A 9,701-nucleotide genomic window follows, 5' to 3' on the forward strand; every position below is an offset into this window, starting at 1 on the left:
GGTCCAATCTTGGTCCGAATTTTATAAAATTGGTACCGAAATTCTCGTCTCAGTCTCCTCTATCACATTTAGCCATAAAAATCACATTTTAGGCTTTCTAGAATAAATTCTCATTTATGGGTTAATTAGCCGTTAATTAACCAGGTTTTACATTCTACCCACCTAATTGGGAATTTTGCCCCCAAAATTCAAATGCAATTACTTGAGAATAAATGCGGATAATCCATTCGCATCTCTGACTCAAGTTTCCAAGTGTGTTCCTCAACACCGCCTCGACTCCATGCCACTTTGACTAATGAAACCTCTTTTCCACGCAATCGTTTGATACTAGTATCATCAATTCTGACTGGAGCCACTGGAAGTGTCAAATCTTCCCTCAACTGAACCGACTCAGGTTCTAACACATGGCTAGCATCAAGAGTGTACTTCCGAAGCTGCGACACGTGAAACACGTCGTGCAGGTTCGAAAGATGAGGTGGTAGAGCCATCCGATACGCCACCGGTCCAATCCTCTCCAGGATCTGAAATGGACCAATGTATCGAGGATTCAACTTCTTTGCTTTAATCGCCCTACCTACTCCCTTGGTCGGAGTAACCTTAAGGAAAACATGTTCTCCTTCCTCAAATTCTAAGGGCTTTCGCCTCTGATCGGCGTAACTCTTTTGACGACTCTACGCCGTAAGCATCCTATCACAGATTTTCTTGACTTGTTCAGTAGTCTCAACTATCATTTCCGGCCCCAACAAGCTTTTCTCTCCAGCTTCATACCAACATAGCGGAGATTGACATTTCCTCCCATACAAGGCCTCATACGGAGCCATTCCGATGCTCGCATGATAACTATTATTGTATGTAAACTCCACTAATGGCATATACCGATCCCAACTCACCGGTTGGTCCAAAACACAAGCTCTCAACATATCCTCTAGTGTTTGGATCGTCCTCTTGGATTGACCATCTGTTTGAGGATGGTAAGCAGTGCTCAAGCTTAATCGGGTTCCAAAAGCTTTTTGAAATGCACCCCAAAACCTTGAAGTGAAACAAGGATCTCTATCAGATATTATAGTAGTAGGTACACCATGAAGTCTCACAATCTCCTTTATGTATAACCGTGCTAGCTCCTCAAGGGTGTAAGTCATCCGAATGGGCAAAAAGTGAGCTGACTTCGTCAGTCGGTCCACAATCACCCAAATAGCATCAAAACCAGCCCTAGTCCTTGGCAATCCTGACACAAAGTCCATTGCAATACTTTCCCACTTCCATTGTGGAATCTCTAAAGGTTGCAACATCCCGGAAGGTCTTTGATGTTCAATCTTTACCTTTTGACAAGTTAAGCACTTTGATACATATTCCGCCACATCATTCTTCATACCCGGCCACCAGAACATTGCCTTTAAATCATGGTACATCTTAGTACTTCCCGGGTGAATGGAGAATCCGCTTTTGTGTGCCTCCTTTAAAATATCTTGCCTCAAAGTGCCCACATCCGGCACAATGATCCTACCCTTGAATCTCCATAACCCATCTTTTTCTTCCGACACTCTCCACCGTTTTCCTTGCTCAATAGCCGGTAACACCTTCCATAACACTTCATCATTTTGATGAGCCTTTAGGAGTTCGGACTTAAAATCACTTGAGATCTCTAATCGGCTCAAACACAAGGTTCCGGATACTTCTCGAGCACCAATTTTCAGACTCTCGAATCCCTTGAGCAACTTCTCCTCTTGAAGCATCATCCAAGCCACATATAACGACTTCCGACTCAACGCATCTGCCACTACATTCGCCTTTCCCGGATGGTAATGCAACTCAAAGTCATAGTCTTTCAACAATTCCATCCACCTTCTCTGCCTCATATTAAGCTCTTTCTGATCAAAGAGATACTTCAAGCTCTTATGATCAGAGAAAACTTGGAACTTAACCCCATAGAGGTAATGCCTCCACACCTTCAATGCAAACACAACCGCAGCGAGTTCCAAATCGTGCGTAGGGTAACTAACTTCATGAGGTCTCAACTGTCGTGAGGCATACGCCACCACATTACGATGCTGCATCAGCACGCACCCTAGACCCTTCAAGGAGGCATCACAATACACCTCAAATGGCTCGTTCGGCTCAGGTAACACTAACACAGGTGCAGTGGTCAACTTTTTCTTCGATGTCTGAAAGCTCTCCTCGCACTCAGGAGTCCAAACAAACGGAGTGTCTTTGCGGGTCAACTTTGTCATTGGCGAAGCTATCTGTGAAAAGCCCTTGATAAACCTTCGGTAATAGCCAGCTAAACCCAGAAAACTCCTTATCTCTGTTACGGTGGTTGGTTGCTTCCAATCCATCACAGCCTCCACCTTAGTTGGATCTATGGCTATTCCCTTCTTACTCACCACATGGCCCAAAAACTTCACCTCACTCTTCCAAAACTCACACTTCGACAGTTTTGCATAGAGTTTCTTCTCCTTTAGAATCTGCAACACGGTCCTCAAGTGTTCCGCATGCTCTTCTTCAGTCTTGGAATAAATCAGTATGTCATCAATGAAGACAACAACGAATTTATCCAAAAACGGACGGAAAACTCTATTCATGTAATCCATAAACACTGCAGGAGCATTCGTCAACCCAAAAGACATTACAGTGTACTCGTAATGACCATAACGAGTCCTGAAAGCGGTCTTAGGGATATCCTCACCCCTCACCCTTATCTGGTGATAACCGGATCACAAATCGATCTTGGAGAAAACTCCAGCTCCTTGTAACTGATCCATGAGATCATCAATTCTCGGCAATGGGTACTTATTCTTTATTGTAACCTTGTTCAACTGCCTGTAATCCACACAGAGCCGCATACTCCCATCCTTCTTCTTCACCAGTAACACTGGAGCACCCCACGGAGATACACTTGGGCGTATAAAATTCTTTCCCAACGAATCCTCTAACTGAGACTTTAACTCGTTCATCTCTAACGGTGACATCCTATAAGGAGCACTTGAGATTGGTCCCGCCCCTGGCACCAATTCAATAGCAAACTCAACCTCTCGGTTAGGTGGAAACTCATCAATATCATCGGGAAACACTTCTGGAAACTCACACACAACCGGAATCTGTTCCAACCTTTGATCATCACCCGAAACACCCGCGGTTAACAACATGATACCCTGACATTCGGTTCCGGAACAATTCACCATCATCGAATTCAAGTAATAATTATTCACCACGACCGGCCCTTCAGTATCTTCCGGCATAAAGTACACCGACTTTGTAGAACAATCAAGCAGAACATGGTTCTTAGATAACCAGTCCAATCCCAAGATAAGATCAAGACCAATCATCGGCAAGCAGATTAAATTATGAACAAAATCACGCTGCTTGAACCTAAAGGAAACTTCCGGGCATCCTAGCCTAGTTACCATGGCTTCATGGGTAGCATTGTACACTCTTAGATCATAACCTAAAGTTACAATCTTCAGTCCTAACTCATGGGCTTTCTCAAATGCAATGAATGAATGTGATGCTCCCGAATCAAATAAAGCATTTAAAGTTTGTCCAGCCATTTCACAGTTACCTCGAATAAGTGTCTCGGATCCCTCAGCTCCTACAGTTGAAGTGGTGAACACCCGACCAGTCTGTTGTGCTTTCCCAGCACCTTGTCTCTGCTTCTCCGGACAATTTGCGACTTTATGTCCCGCTTTCCCACAATTCTAGTGATGACATGTCATCATATACCTATTTTTCTATGCTTTTTCATATAAGAAATTGATGAATTGTGCTTAAATATTGAATGCTTTTGTACTTAAATGATATATTTTCTTGATATTTTAATTTTATAAATCTTGTAGAAAATAAGAAGAAAAAGAAGCAAAGAAGCACAAAAAAAGAGAAAAAAAGAGCTTTGGGGTACACTTTGAAGTTGGGGTACACTTTGGAGCCTTAGGCCACGCTTTTAAAAGCGTGGCCCATGACCAAATCAAGGAAGGAGGCAGCCAGCACGCACACTGCCCTGCTCTTGCCAAGGACAGGGCAGAATCGTGATGCAAAGTATGGTTGGAAGCAAGAATTTTCGCTAAGTTAAAATCTGGCCGCTCACAACATGACCATGCCTACTTCAAAGGGCTATAACTTGAGCTACAGACGTCCGATTGATGTGCTTCCAGTTGCGTTGGAAAGCTGACATTCAGAGCTTTCCAACGATATATAGAAATCCATATTTGGCGTACAATTGAGGCAGGAACGAAAGGCATCTTTAAGGGCCAAAAATAAGCAAAAATAAACCAAGGAAAAGAAGTAGCGTGTGCATCCACCAAGTCTCGAACGCGGAGCTTCATCTTTTGGAAACACTGCCCTGCCCTCCGCGAGGGCAGGGCAGCATTTTGGTGATGCATACACATGCACCAATCTGGCGCACCAAGGGAAGGCTCGGCAGCATCATTCTGGCGCACAGGCATCACCCGGCAGCACCAGCAGCACCATTCTGGCGCACCAAAAAACTCTGCCCTGCCCTCCGCGAGGGCAGGGCAGCATCCTGCACACACCAACGTACCACACGCACGCACAATGGGCCAGATGCACAATTTTCTGCCCTGCCCTCCACAAGGGCAGGGCAGCCTCCTGGGAGTGTCATGGGCCAAAAATCAACCAAAATTCAATTTAATTCAATTCCTCACCAAATTGAATCAAGGCCAACCAAACCCATTTCTCCTCAAATCCAAAGCAAGCTAAGCCCACATCATCACTCAAAGGCACATGGATCAATTAAATTAGGATTTTTATTTTTGTAATTTGTTTTAATTTCATTTTCATTTTTCATTTTGTAAAGCCTATATAAGGCATCATTTCCATCTTTGTAGAGGAGGCTAGCACACTAGGGAGTATTAGGAATTGAGAGTTCTCTCGTCTTAGTTTTCATTTCTGCTTGAATTTTGGATCAAGAGTTGAAGGAATTCTGTTTCACTTGATCTGAAATCTCTTTGTTCTTCTTCTGCATTGAATCTGAGTTTTCTTTACTGCTTCCATCTCATTTTCTTTTTCAAATTGCTTCTCTGTTGGATCAAGGAAGGAATTGAGATCTAGACTTGTTTTCTAGTCTCATTAATTCCCTGAGATCCTCACTTGTCTCTTTAAATTTCACAATTGAGCTTAATTACATTATGTGCTGCTTCTTCAAGCAATTTTCCATTTCTGTTTAAATCTGCTACACTTATTTCATCTTTTACTCCTCTGTTTGATTGCTCTTTACATTTTCTTGTTGAATTTTAAATTCCCTGAACCCAATCCCCTTTACATTTGATGCAATTTACATTTCTTGTCATTTAAGATTTTGCCAATTTACTTTTCTTGCTCTTTAAGTTTCCTGCCACTTTACTTTCTGCAATTTAAGTTCACTGCTATTTACATTCTGCTGCAACAAATCTCACTCACCAATATTAGCTTGACTAAACTAATCACCCACTAAAATTGCTTGATCCATCAATCCCTGTGGGATCGACCTCACTCTAAGTGAGTTATTATTACTTGATGCGACCCGGTATACTTGCCGGTTGGATTTGTGTGTTGGAAATTTGTTTTTCCACAAAAACACCATCAAGTTTTTGGTGCCGTTGCCGGGGATTGATTAGATCAACAATGATTAAGTGGGTGAGAAGTCTAGATCAAGCATTTTCTTTGTTTTTGTTCTCTGTTCTAAGTTGAAACCAAGGTGTTTGTGTTTTTGCCTCACTAAGAAATTCTGTCTCTGTGACATGACTTTCAATTTTCAATGGTGTTGTGTTTTGCAAAATTCAAATGGAGTTCACCTCATCTTTTAGTCAAACAAACTTCATGGGATATTGCCCGCCATCACAATATAATTCAAGTCAGTATTCTAATTATGGTTGGGAATATCACCAGGAAGACACAAATTCTGAGCACTCCAATCCATGGAGATTTGCTTCAGAACCCCAAGATGAGCAAGAGAATTATGAGGGATACCAACCACCACCACAAAATGATTCATATCATTATCCTCATGGTGGATGGGAGTATCACCAAGAAACTGCAAATTCTGAGCAGTCAAATCACATGAAAAATTATCCACCCTCACTTCCCAGTTTCTCATTTGAAAATTCTTCATCAATTAACTATGCCTCAACACAAAATCCATCACATGACTCACAACCAACACAAACATCCACAAGCCAAGGACTCTCAAGGATTGAGTCCATGCTCAAAAGATGTTGGGAGGAAGAAAAAAAATTCCGAAAAAGAAAAGAGAACTTCTTCACAAACATGGAAGTGCACGTAGCTCATTTGTTGAGTGCAACGAAGAAAGTGGAAAGGCAAGATGAGGAAGCCTCTGTGTCAAGCAAAGTTTTAATGAAAAATGAGGTGGAGGAGGCATTTGATCCTGAACTTTTACATTCACAAGAGCCACTTGAGGTGACAATGAAACATAAAGATTCCCTCCCAGAGGCATTAATGGAAAATCATGAAGAAGGAAGGGAGGAAGACACTCAAGAGAAGTCAAACTCAAGTGAAGCAGAAAATCACATGAAGGAAGGGGTCATTGAACCATCACTGCAAGGAACTCTTGATGAAGACAAAACTCCAACAATTACACAACCACCAAGACTTGGACTCAAGGAAGTGAAGGCAATTGACAAAAACACCAAGAAGAGGATTGTGACCAAGATATCAAGGACAACATTCAAGAAAAGGTCAACTGCAAACAATCCTCCCCCTGATCAAGCAAGCAAGCTCAATCAAGCCAATTTCAAAAGAAAGCTTGCTGAGAGGAAACCAAGAAAGGGGACAATAGCTGGAACTTCTCCTCCCTTGAAGTCATTCCTCTTAACCAATTGGAAGAAGATGAAGAAAGTGAAGAACAACATGTCAAGCTAATGACACTAAAAGAGCACTTGTTGGGAGGTAACCCAACCGTAGGTAACATTTCTTCTCTGCTTTATTTTCTTTTTGTGGTTTGTTTAAATTTCAATAAATTGGCATATGATTACATTCTAAGTTTGGTGTTGCCTTGCAACAAATTGTTTTCAATCTTTTTGGATGATTGCATCAAATCAAAAATGAAAGTGACGCACCAAGATTCTAAGTTTGGTGTGCCACTTATTTTTCTATGCAATTCATTCAAGCAACACCACTTGTTTACATAATCATAATGTCACTGCAGTGTTATTTTTTTTAGTTAGACAATTTTAGTTTTCTTGATTTTTTTAGTCATTTCCTTGTTTTTAATGCTTTCTTTTATTAACTGTGTTTGTTAATACATCACCCAAACATCCTTACTCATGATAGATTCTTCACTTGGTGATTGTATTAACAAATAACAGTTTCTTTTGTTTAGTTTTAGTTCAAATAAATTGACATATGGTTGCATTCTAAGTTTGGTGTTGCTATGCAACAAAATTTTATTCTAATTCTTACAAGACACTTGCATTAATTCCAAGTGAAAGTGTCACACTAAGTTTGGTGTGCCACTTATCTTTTATGCAATGTATTGTGCACACCTTCTTATCTATGCAATCAAAATGTCTCTGTCTCTTGTGCCTTGATTGTTATCTTTCATTTTGCTTGTTTAAAACACATGTGCTACTAACATTGCATTGTGTAAGACATTCATGATCCATCTTAAGCCCCATAGCCATTGTTCTAATTGTTGCTTGAGGATGAGCAAGCACTCTAAGTTGGCAAGGGAAAGGGAATAATTGGAGAAAAAGGACAACAATAATGAAGATGAACTACAAGGTTGTAAAGTTCCTTTTCCTCTCCTTTGTTTCCGGCACTTAAATTGCATGATTGTCTTCATCTTTTCTGTTTACACATGTGCATGAATAAAGCATAGCTTGAATTTTGAATTATAATATGGTGCTATACCATTATGACTACCAACTTGAATCCTGTGAGTTCAAAAGCAATAAAGTATCATGATCATAAACAAACAAGGCATTAAAGAAGAACTTAGCATGTGCATACAAGTATTGGAAAGCTAGTATGATTGATTGTTGCTCAATTGCATTGGATTTTATTTAATTGAAGTTTTTCATCTAGTACATTTTGTGAAATCTTTTGAAATCATGAAAACCTTGAAGAAGCAAATACAATTAAAGCAAGAAAAGAAAAAGGGAAAGAATGAGAAAGCTGAAGGCTCTGAGTACCAATGGCAATTTATTTGCTAAGTGCTTGTGGTGTTTATGTATCAAGCCAAATGCTTGAAAACAAAACACTTAGAAGTCAAGGCTAGGCTCAAGTGCAAAAGCACTCCCTCAAAGCTCAAGGCTCTGAGCATCAATGATTAGAGAGTCAAGAAAAGAAAAGAAAAAATGAGCTTAATGAAGTCCTCTAATTAAATGCTTGTGGTGCTTATGTATCAAGTGGTAATACTTGAAAACAAAGCATTTAGAAGTCGTAGCTTTGTTATTAACTCATGGGGCAAAGCACCCAAAAGGAGAAGCTAAAAAAAAAATAAAAGCTTGTTTCAAGGAAGAATTATAAGAAAAAGATTTCATAAATTGAGCTAGATAGAAGCATCAATCATTTACATTTCTTTTGTGATTGTAGCATGCTTAGAAAACTAGCTTACCATGAACATTGAGTTGCTATTCTTCTTACCTTGGATTGTCAATCTTTATTGCATGATTCTTTTCTTGCTTGGGGACAAGCAAGGTTTAAGTTTGGTGTTGTGATGATATGTCATCATATACCTATTTTTCTATGCTTTTTCATATAAGAAATTGATGAATTGTGCTTAAATATTGAATGCTTTTGTACTTAAATGATATATTTTCTTGATATTTTAATTTTATAAATCTTGTAGAAAATAAGAAGAAAAAGAAGCAAAGAAGCACAAAAAAAGAGAAAAAAAGAGCTTTGGGGTACACTTTGAAGTTGGGGTACACTTTGGAGCCTTAGGCCACGCTTTTAAAAGCGTGGCCCATGACCAAATCAAGGAAGGAAGCAGCCAGCACGCACACTGCCCTGCTCTTGCCAAGGGCAGGGCAGAATCGTGATGCAAAGTATGGTTGGAAGCAAGAATTTTCGCTAAGTTAAAATCTGGCCGCTCACAGCATGACCATGCCTACTTCAAAGGGCTATAACTTGAGCTACAGACGTCCGATTGATGTGCTTCTACTTGCGTTGGAAAGCTGACATTCAGAGCTTTCCAACGATATATAGAAATCCATATTTGGAGTACAATTGAGGCAAGAACGAAAGGCATCTTTAAGGGCCAAAAATAAGCAAAAATAAACCAAGGAAAAGAAGTAGCGTGTGCATCCACCAAGTCTCGAACGCGGAGCTTCATCTTTTGGAAACACTGCCCTGCCCTCCGCGAGGGCAGGGCAGCATTTTGGTGATGCATACACATGCACCAATCTGGCGCACCAAGGGAAGGCTCGGCAGCATCATTCTGGCGCACAGGCATCACCCGGCAGCACCAGCAGCACCATTCTGGCGCACCAAAAAACTCTGCCCTGCCCTCCGCGAGGGCAGGGCAGCATCCTGCACACACCAACGTACCACACGCACGCACAATGGGCCAGATGCACAATTTTCTGCCCTGCCCTCCACAAGGGCAGGGCAGCCTCCTGGGAGTGTCATGGGCCAAAAATCAACCAAAATTCAATTTAATTCAATTCCTCACCAAATTGAATCAAGGCCAACCAAACCCATTTCTCCTCAAATCCAAAGCAAGCTAAGCCCACATCATCACTCAAAGGCAC

The sequence above is a fragment of the Arachis hypogaea genome, chromosome 5 (genome assembly GCF_003086295.3).
Source record: "Arachis hypogaea cultivar Tifrunner chromosome 5, arahy.Tifrunner.gnm2.J5K5, whole genome shotgun sequence".
Classification (NCBI taxonomy): domain Eukaryota; kingdom Viridiplantae; phylum Streptophyta; class Magnoliopsida; order Fabales; family Fabaceae; genus Arachis; species Arachis hypogaea.